The sequence below is a fragment of the Malania oleifera genome, chromosome 7, assembly GCF_029873635.1.
Source record: "Malania oleifera isolate guangnan ecotype guangnan chromosome 7, ASM2987363v1, whole genome shotgun sequence".
Classification (NCBI taxonomy): Eukaryota; Viridiplantae; Streptophyta; class Magnoliopsida; order Santalales; family Ximeniaceae; genus Malania; species Malania oleifera.
The window spans coordinates 44,565,132-44,575,294 of NC_080423.1; positions in this window are offsets into that span (position 1 = coordinate 44,565,132).

Here is a 10,163-nt window from a genome sequence, read left to right on the forward strand (position 1 = left end):
TTGTTTTTTGCTTGTGTGCTTAAATGACATATTCTTTAGTTATAGAACTATTCATACCCAAATGCTAAATTAAAAAGGGGGAGAATTTTTTTTTTTAACAAAATGAAAATCATTTTAGAAAGGGGGAGTGCTATTTTAAGCTAAGACTTCTTTTATAATAATCAAAACTTTCTTAGCTTGACCCTTTTATTGATGCCAAAAGGGGGAGAAGTGTTTGAGCAAAATGTTGCATATTTCTTATACTCATAATTTGATTGGTCTGAGCTTAAGTGTGCTTAGTTGTCAGAACTAAAAGCATATCATTTGACATGTATTCATTTGTAAATATGCTTGAGCTACATTGTTTATATTTTACATTATGCATATTAATAGGGGGAGCCTTTTAGGCTAAATCCTATTTTGCTCTAATGCATTTGTTATCATAAAAAAAGAGGAGATTGTTGACTTTTTGAGTCCGATCCTTGTTTTGATGCTGACAAACCATATGTATCTTACCAGCACATTGAGCTTATGAATAGGGTTAATTCTTTGCACGCATGGATGGTAAAGATATAGTTAATGCAATAAAGATCTCAATGCTCACACCATACGATGGCGTTTGGAGAAGCAAAAGGAATGAAGACCACTATTGTCAATTTCATTTGCATATAATTTTGTTGGTCCGTAATAATTTCATTTCAAATGGGTCTGTAATAATCACTACATGTCATGCATGTAGGTTTTGTAAGATCAACATGACCATAGACTGACCATAAGGAACTGAATGTCATTAAGGCCCAACACAAATGCACAACATAATCCCCACAATCACTTGCACTATCAGCGGATTGAGTTGAAATAAATTGGACTCAATAGGCAATTTATAAGAGGTAGGGCGACTGAACCTGGGTTTTCAAAACACTTCAGTTGACCGAACTGCTGAAAAGTCAGCAGGTTGACTTGGTTTCGGGCAACCAAACCAAAACTAAACGTAATGTCTACGAGCAACCGAATCCTTGACCTGACCCTTTTTCACCAACCTGGGCACCCGAACTTAATGTTCAAAATGGCCTCGGATGACTGAACACTTGAGTTCGGTCAACCAAAGTACTGACTGGGCAACCGAAACGCAGATAGAATGATTCTCGCCTTGGGTCAGCCAACCGAACCCAGACTCGGGCACCCAAACGTTCAAAACTTGATTTTTTAACTGAGTCAATTTGAGCGACCGAACCTTGGTTCAACCACTCTCGGGTTGTTTATTTTTTACCGAGGTTTAAATTGTTTAAACGTGGTTAATTTCTCTAAATGGCTTTTAAATGAATCTAATAATGACCTATGAGTCCTTAACGGACATAATTTGGGCAACTTCTATATATAAGGCCTCATTTGTGCAAATTAGCAAGAAATTAGTGAAAATCATTAGCCAAAATCATCCTAATCTCAAAAAGCTTATCTTGCCCAATCTTATTCAAATACTCTCATACACGTATTCCTTTGATAAATCCTAGTATTGTGAGAGTACTTATTGTGCAATTGCTTTGTCATAGATTACTTAATACTCCCATTACTTGGCTTGATTGATTGGTATTAATTTTGGGGAGTTAAGCAAGGTTTATCCCAAAGATTTTATTTGATAAATCTAGTGTTGGGAAAAACCTAGTAGCTTAAGGGTCTTTGTATTGTCATTGCAAGATTCCTATAGTTATATTTTTTGTGTGCAAAATTTTTTACAAGTTATGATTTTTTTCAAACAACTCTTGTACTTATTTCATTGAGGAAAATATTTTGAGTTGGTTTGAATGTTTGATTATCATCTTTGAAACCCTAATCCATTATTAAGATTTGTTATACAATGTTTCAAAGAAATAACTTGTTAGAACACTATTGAACATATTTGTGATTATACTTTGCTGAGTGTTTGCTTGCACAAAATCACATCATTGAGCTTACAATTCCTATACTGTTGATGTGTGGTTGATTGATTATTATTGGTACATATCTGCTTGATTGAGAAGCATAATCACTATACCTTGTTTTTATTTTGAAATTTGTTGTATTCTAGGCGTGGCCTGAGGGGGCAATAATCCAGCCCATAAGGATTGTTTGGGGCTTCTCCACCCCACAAGGAGAATTTGTAAAGGTTGAGGTCAGCCCTGTGCTAATTGACTTGATTTTTTTTGTGCAGCTCCACCTGTTAAGTGAGCTTATAGTGTAATCCTTGTGCGGGTGTGCCAAGGCGGGGATGTAGGTAGGATTGGCCGAACCCCGATATCATATTCGGTGTCACTTTTACATTTCCTGCATTATATTATGTTTTATGCTTGATTTAATTTCCCTATTGAATATACTGCGTATCTTATTGACACGGTATTGTATCTTGTTAAGAAATACTGAAATTGTAGTGCACGTATTGAATTTGGTATATCATATCTGTAATTTCATACATACTTAGATTGCCCCTAGGTTGCATAATACTGTTGCTAGAATACTGGATTGACCTAGGGAATAAATTTTTAAAATACCAATTCACCCCCCCTCTTGGGATTGCACCAAAGGTAATAATTGGTATTAAAATCTTGTCACTTAGACTTAAACGTTATTTTGTAAATGATCATGATGGCTCATATTGGTGTATCCCAATCGTGTGTGGGTAGGTTCTTTGCAAACCCTCCAATGTTTTCTGGTGAAAATTTTTCTGATTGGAAACTTAGAATGACTATCTTCATAAAAGCTTTAAATTGGAGATTTTGGAAAGTTATTACTCAGGGAAATGTTGTGCCTATTAAAAACATTAATTTTGTTGAAGTTCCCAAATTAAAATGAGTTGAATGATGATGACATGTATTTATTGCAAATAAATTTTGATGCCATGAATACTTTGTTGTATGCTTTAGATTCTTGCATTGTTCACGAAGTTATGACATGTCATAGTGCAAAAGAAATTTGGGAAGAGTTGGACAGGAGATATGGAGAAAGCAAAGAGGAGGAGTCTACCACTCCATGCACTGTAACTCCATATGATCAGGAGGAGGTATATGATTATAACATGATTATAACTCTATCTATACTGATGATTCTTGTGCCGAATGTCGTATTGTATCATGTGTTGAATCATTTGTTGAACCTTGTGATGAATCATTTGATGAGATACCTTCATGCAAAAAAATGAAAATGACTTGATTTAAAATACGTAGGATTCTAGTTGAGATATCAAAGAAGAAAACATTTTTGAAAAATGAAAATGAAATAGTGGCAAAGCATTTAAATGAATTAAAAGAATTTCATGCCACTCTAGAGAAGAAAAAGGTCAGAATAATTTTGAAAATCATTTGCTTAGAAAGAAAGATTGAAGATAATTATGGAATGATTTTCAAATCCAAAGATGGAAGTATAGTTCAAATAAACCCTTAAGAGTTAAAAAGAAAAACACTTTCAAAAAGGGTCATCCTTCAAATCCCATAAACATCCTTATGCCTTATCAAGTAATGACAAAAGAAATAAGCATAACCCTTCACATATATACAAAACGTGCTTATCTGATGAAAGAAAAGGGCACATACAATATAACTACACATCTAGAGGTGTCAAAGGCATAGATAAAGAAATTAAATGGGTTGTCATGAAAGCAAACCCCTTAGGACCGAAGGAAGATCAAATTCACATTCAAATTACATAATTATAAAATTCTTCCTTAGTACATAGGATTAGTTATATAGGGTAGTGATGACTGTAGGCTTGAGAAGTGGTTGGTGCTTAAAATGCAAACTCTTAGTAGATGCATTCACTAGACACTATATTGAATACTAGGATCATTAGAAATTCAAGCAAATATGCAAATTCAAGCAAGATATTCAATTTGAACTTAATTCATTTATATCACAATAATTGGATAAAGTATGAAAACATCGGCTATAACATAGTCAAATAAAATCCACTTCCAAATGGACAAGGCAACTATGTCTGGCATATTATTCTCAATGCTTAATTCATATTTGAATATACAAAACTTAAGTTAACCATATCTTGTCCATTGCACATATTTGAGCTTTTGGGAATCCATCTTGATGTATGTTATTTAAACCTAAACTCATTTTTGAATATAAAAGCCTTAACCATAGTTTAGTAATCACTCTAGGCTTAAGCACTAATGATCATTAGTCCCTAATCTAACTAGTGCTTACTTAAAGACATCCTTCCATAATCAAAATTAGAGGCAACCACTAAGGGATTGTAGTTTCACTGATTAATCAAAATATTCCCTTTTGTGCTCAAAATATAAAAATATTCTAATTTTAGTTCACCGTATCCTCCATAGGAAATCCTTACCAAACCACGATCATATTCAGTAAGGTTTCACCCATTCCTTGGTTCGTATACTTGCTCCTCCATATGATCATATCTAAAGGGTACTTTCTAATTGCTAAAGAGCAGTGCTCCGAAATTCGTATTCTTCCAATTGCTCTTTATCTAAATTGTTTGAACATATTCACTATTATAAAACTATTTTAATAATGTCCACATGTACTCTCTTCTGAATACTCTTCCAAAATTAATGAAAATTCAATCGTTTAGAGTATCTATTCTTTTTCACTTCATAAACTCACAAACATTAAATCAAATCCATTAGAGCTTTATATCCATAGAAGATGAGTTGAATGACTAAGTTGGTTGCACTAGGTCTTAATCTTTCAAGGAGACCTATGCACATGAGATTAACATGAGAAGCCATTCGAACCTTTGCCTCTCACACATATTGAATTTGTAATTTATATGTGCTTGATTGCTTATGTAATTTGTGAAAATAACAAGTATTTATAGAGTAGTATAGTTACTTTAGATTTTTCCCATGTTACTTATAGTATTTCCTAAGTAATCTCTAAGTTTAGAGCCCAAGAAATCAAATTTAAAAAATTTTCAAGCGCTATTTAAAAGTTAAAACACGAACTTTAGTTGACTATGCCTGAGATTAGTCGCCTGAGCCTTTTATGTTCAGGGTATTTTGAAAACACAGTGTTGGGTCAGTTGACTGAGCTTTGAGGGTCAGTCATCTGTCTCGATTCTGTTTGCTTTCTTAAAAAGAACATAAAAAGGTCAGTCGCTTGATGATGATTCATTAGTCACCTCTCTTGCTTTTAGCTTAAGTGATTTCTCAAATTTTGATTTCAAAACTTTACTTAGGTCTTGGAAAAACATAAGTAAGACTTTAATACATTTTCCATGATTTTGAAATAAGGTCTCTAAGTCTTTTAAACTTTCCTAAGGGCTTCATGCATCAATATTGAATTTGCGAAGTACTTACATGAGACTTTATATATATATATATATATATATATATATATATATATAATAACTCTATCTATAGATCAAAGTCTTCATGCTTTGGCTTGCTTTCTATATCCAACTTGAAGCTTTCTAACTTCAATATACTTTGACATTTATCATAGCACATTGCCTTGAGTATAAACTTCATCCATTTTCTTCAAACACATGAACTCGATCTCATAAGATCTTTTTTAAGACCTGATAGATACTTAAATAAACATGTTAAGTACACCCTTGATTTGTTATCTTCAAAACAAGATTCTAAGTCTTGTTAGGCTAACAGTCACCCACTTTTTGATGATGACAAATAAAGAGCAAAAGTGAGTAAGCCTTACCAAGGCTCCCCCTGTCAATAAGCATAATTTCAACAAGATTTGTAAAGTAAAACTAAATTCATATTAACTTAATGAACACATATCATGATATTATCAATTGTGAACTATAACTCTCTTTGAATGAAACATACACCATATTCAATAAAATATGTATTTCATTAATGATCCGAATATCAGCTCAATAAAATTTCATATTCTAATTAAATTTCATATGCACTCCTTTTGCACAACCTTTTCTCCCCCTTTTGACATCAATAAAAAAGAGAAAGATATCAAGAAAATCATAATCAATCAAAGTGTAATGCAATGAGCCATCATAATCACAAAAATGATAATAACCATTCATCATGCATAAGAAGAAGAGTAATAAATCCCAAAATAGCATGAAAAAAATCAAAAGACCACAAGAAAAAAAATTGTATCAGGTGCACATATTATAATCAAAGTAGGTTCAAGCAAAAACATCTAAGCATCAGCTGCATTTTCATCATCATCTTCATTGTCATCTGCATCTTCATCATCATCATCTTCTTCTTCTTCTTCTTCAACATCACCAGAACAAATCTCCATTGGAGCCTTTCTGCTTGAAGAAGATGATTCGGCCATATGTTGTTTAATTCAGCCAATCCTTTGATTAAAAGAAGTATAATTTTCCTGAAGAGATGCATAATTCGCCTGAAGCGAGCTGAAACCAGAGCGCTTTTCACCATGAAAATCAGTGAATTTCTACTGATAAGCAATGAACCATGAAGGGGTATCATCTACCTGAGGAGTAGGTTGCTGAGCTGGTTGCTGAACAAGTGGCTGTTATTCCTGAGCTTGTCATCGTCTCCAACCATATTTAGGAAACCATCCTTGATCATGTTGCTTATAACCCATTTTCTTAAGTGTGGTAGAAGAAAAAAGATCATAATGGGTTCTCTTTATGAACAACGAGGATGGAGTGGTGACACTAAGATGTGCAAAAGCAAGATTTAGAACTCCACCATACGGAAGAATAACTCTACAAGCTTCTTCTCTAGAAATCATTTATTTGAGAAATAAGTTTGGTAAGTCAAGATTTTTACCTTTAAGCAAGCACCACATGACGAAATAATCAAGGTAAGAAACATGGTTATGTGATCCTACCCTAGGTAAGATATTATAAGTAATGAGATTTTGGAGGATTTGAGCTGGTAGGTTTAGTTGTTTATAGAGAGGAGGATGACTAAACAAAATAAGTGGTTCAGTCATAACCAATGGGAGCTTCAGGTGAGAAATCTTAAGCCATAATCCAAGATTGGCCAAGAGATGGACACTCAAACTCTCCTTGTTTGATATGCAAAATGCTTGCTAAGGTTTATGGAGTAAGAGCAATTGATTTCCCCATAACTTCAATAGAGGTTATCATTTCCCCTTTTATCAAATTGGAATAAAAGAGTTTAATTAGATTAGGATACATGCCTTTTTCTTGAAATGTGATAAACGTTTTCCATCCTAAAGTTTTGAACATGGGTAAAATAGTGGGAAAATCTTCTTCAAAGAATGTCATATCCAAGATTTTACCAAAAATAGGTTCAATAGATCAAATATGATCTCGGTTTAGCTTCTTTTCGTAAGGCATTACAAGCCATTTCTCTGTGTCATTGATGTCATTGTTCCCAGGAGAAGATCCTTTGTTTCTAGTTGTTTTTGTTTGTGGCATGATTGATTTTGAGAAAAACGAATGGCCAACCCTAGAAAATTAGTTAGGAATGAAGTAGGATGATGATCTTCAAGGTTTAATTGGAAGATTTTGCATGAGGAAAAGCTTGGGAATGAAGTAGAAAAGGTTTTGGAGAAGGGAGGACCATAGTTAGTAAACTGAGGATTTAAAAATTAGGGTTTTATGCACTATTCAAATTTAAAGTGCCGTAAGTCAGTCGATTGATCACGATATGTCAGTCGCCTGACAAATGTGTTTTTTCAAAATTTCCGCAAACAGTAGCAAGTCAGTCAATTGTGCGTCAAAGAGTCAGTCGCCTGACCTTCACTTATTAAGTTTTCCTCTTCAAACTACTTCTCTACTGTGCAATAAACCTAATTTACTTCATATTTTCTCTCTTTTGACTTAAGATTATTCTTTTGCACATGAGTGCCCAAATTTCATATTGTTTTCTAAATTAATCCTTGTACAATCCATCCTTTGATTGTGGCCAACAATGTCATTCTTATATTCATTTAGTTTCAACATAATAGTCATCAATAAGCTCAGAAACTCATCTTTAATATTTTCATAATCCATTTCAATTTTGTTCAATATCTTTGTATTAATTGGGATTAAGTGGTTTTTCATAGATAGAACAATGATAAATTTTCTACTTGGAATTTGTGAATTCTCTGGATTTCTTAGTGGTAGCTTCTGATCTAATCATTGAGTTACTAACTTATATAAACTTAGATAAACTACTTATTTTCCATGGGAATTAATTAACTTGATTATGTTATCTTATCTCTTGAGCTATAACTTTAGTTTAACCATGATATGCTCAATTAGCTTTGGCTTGAGATTGATTCTTATAATTCATCATCTTTACTTAGCTTCTCAAGGTCTCTACTATAGTAGACATATCTATTTGTAATTTATAATTTAAGCATTATTTACTATCAAAGTACATTTTTAATTATTACTAAATCTCTTCTTATTTTAAAATTAGCTAACTTAAACTCTATAGGTTGTTGAGTCATCACTAACCAATTTCATTTTAGTACACATGAATTTTCTTAATTCCGAAATAGAGAATAATTAATCTTAAGATCTTTGGAGTCTTAAGTTCAAGAACTAGGCTAGTATTTCAGTACCCATACTTTCTTAGGTCTTAATGGTTTCGATTCTTTTACTCTCCAAACCTGTTTAGTTTTCACACCTTTTCTCTTTAATTAACATTCAAACTTTATGTGTCCCTTCTTCTTACACGGGAAACATGTGGTGTGTGTGTGTAAGTATTTGAAGAGGTGCTAGCATAGTCTTTAGAAGCTTTTACAAAGTACCCAATGTAGAGGTTCTTTTTCTTCTTATTTTCAACTCCATTGAATCCTATACCTTTCTTATCCAAAAACATTCTTTGTGATCCAACTAGTTTCTCAAAGTTCTCCTTTCCTCTAGTAAACTTGTAAATTATTTTATTTTGATCCTCAATTTTAATTTCAAGGCAAAGTATTTATGAATCTTTTATTCCTTTGCAGTTAGCTTGTAGCCTTACTAGTTCTTTAGTCATTTGATTTATTTTTCTTTCAAGTTGATCAATAACTAAGTCCTTTTCTTTTTCAATTGAAGTTTGAAATCTTAAATCTTCCAGTTCTTTCATCACTTTTTCATTCTTACTTTCTATTCTCTTGATTTTTAAATCCATTTCTCTTTTAGTAAGATTTTTAGATTCTAATTCTCATTCTTATTTTTCAACAAAGAGTACCGTTTAGTCACTTTAACTAGAATCTTATGGACTTTAAATAGTTCTACTTGTAGTTCTTCATAAGATGACATACTTTCATCATTGGATTCATCAGATGAATCGTCACAGGATTCATTGCATGATTCATTCAATGATTTAGATGAGGAACTTTACACTTCATCATCGTCTCATGCCATAAGACAAGAATTAGCAACCTCTTGGTTGCTTGATTCACCTTATGAACTACTAGAACTTATATTGTCCTATGTAGTGGCCTTCATTGCCTTCTTCTTCTTCTTCTTCTTTGAATCCTTCTTAAGCCGTGGACAATCTGGTTTTATATGTCCAACTTTTTGCAGTGATAGCATATTGGAAGTTCAACCTTTGTTTCCTTCTTATTAGTTTCTCCTTTATCTAATTTGGAGTCCCAAAATTTTCTTGTGAATTTATTTTTCTTTCTAAGGATTTTTGCTAGTTTCTTGGCTATGAAGGCTATATCATTAACGTCCATTACCTCTTCATCTTCATCACTGGAGCTTTCATTTGAGGCTTTAAGGGCTATTGATTTCTTGTGTTCACTACCTTTAGAATTTCTTTCATTTATTTCCATCTCATATGTGAGGAGCAATCCTATTAATTCATCTAGGGAGGTATTTTTCAAATTTCTTCCTTCCATTATTGCAATGGCCTTAGGTTCCCAAATCGGTGGAAGTCCTCTAATGATTTTTTGAATCATCTCCTAAGTAGTGTAGTTTTTCCCTAATGCATTAAGAGAGTTTATAATATGGGTAAACCTAATATACATACTAGTGATGGTTTCTTCAAGGCTTATTCTAAATTCCTCGTTACTCACTGGTGAGCATGTCAATTCTACTATCCTTTACGTTAATCGATCCTTCATAAGTTACTTCAAGCTTATCCCATATTTCTTTAGTTGATTTACATCCCATGACCCTATTGAATTCATTGACGTCATGGGCACAATATAGTGCATTCATTGCACTAGAATTTATTTGAAGATGAAAAGGAAGGTGTATGCCCAAGAGGGGGTGAATTGGGATTTCAAAATTTCTTCAATTGATTCTTTAAATTAATTTAATACAAGCAAAGAAGG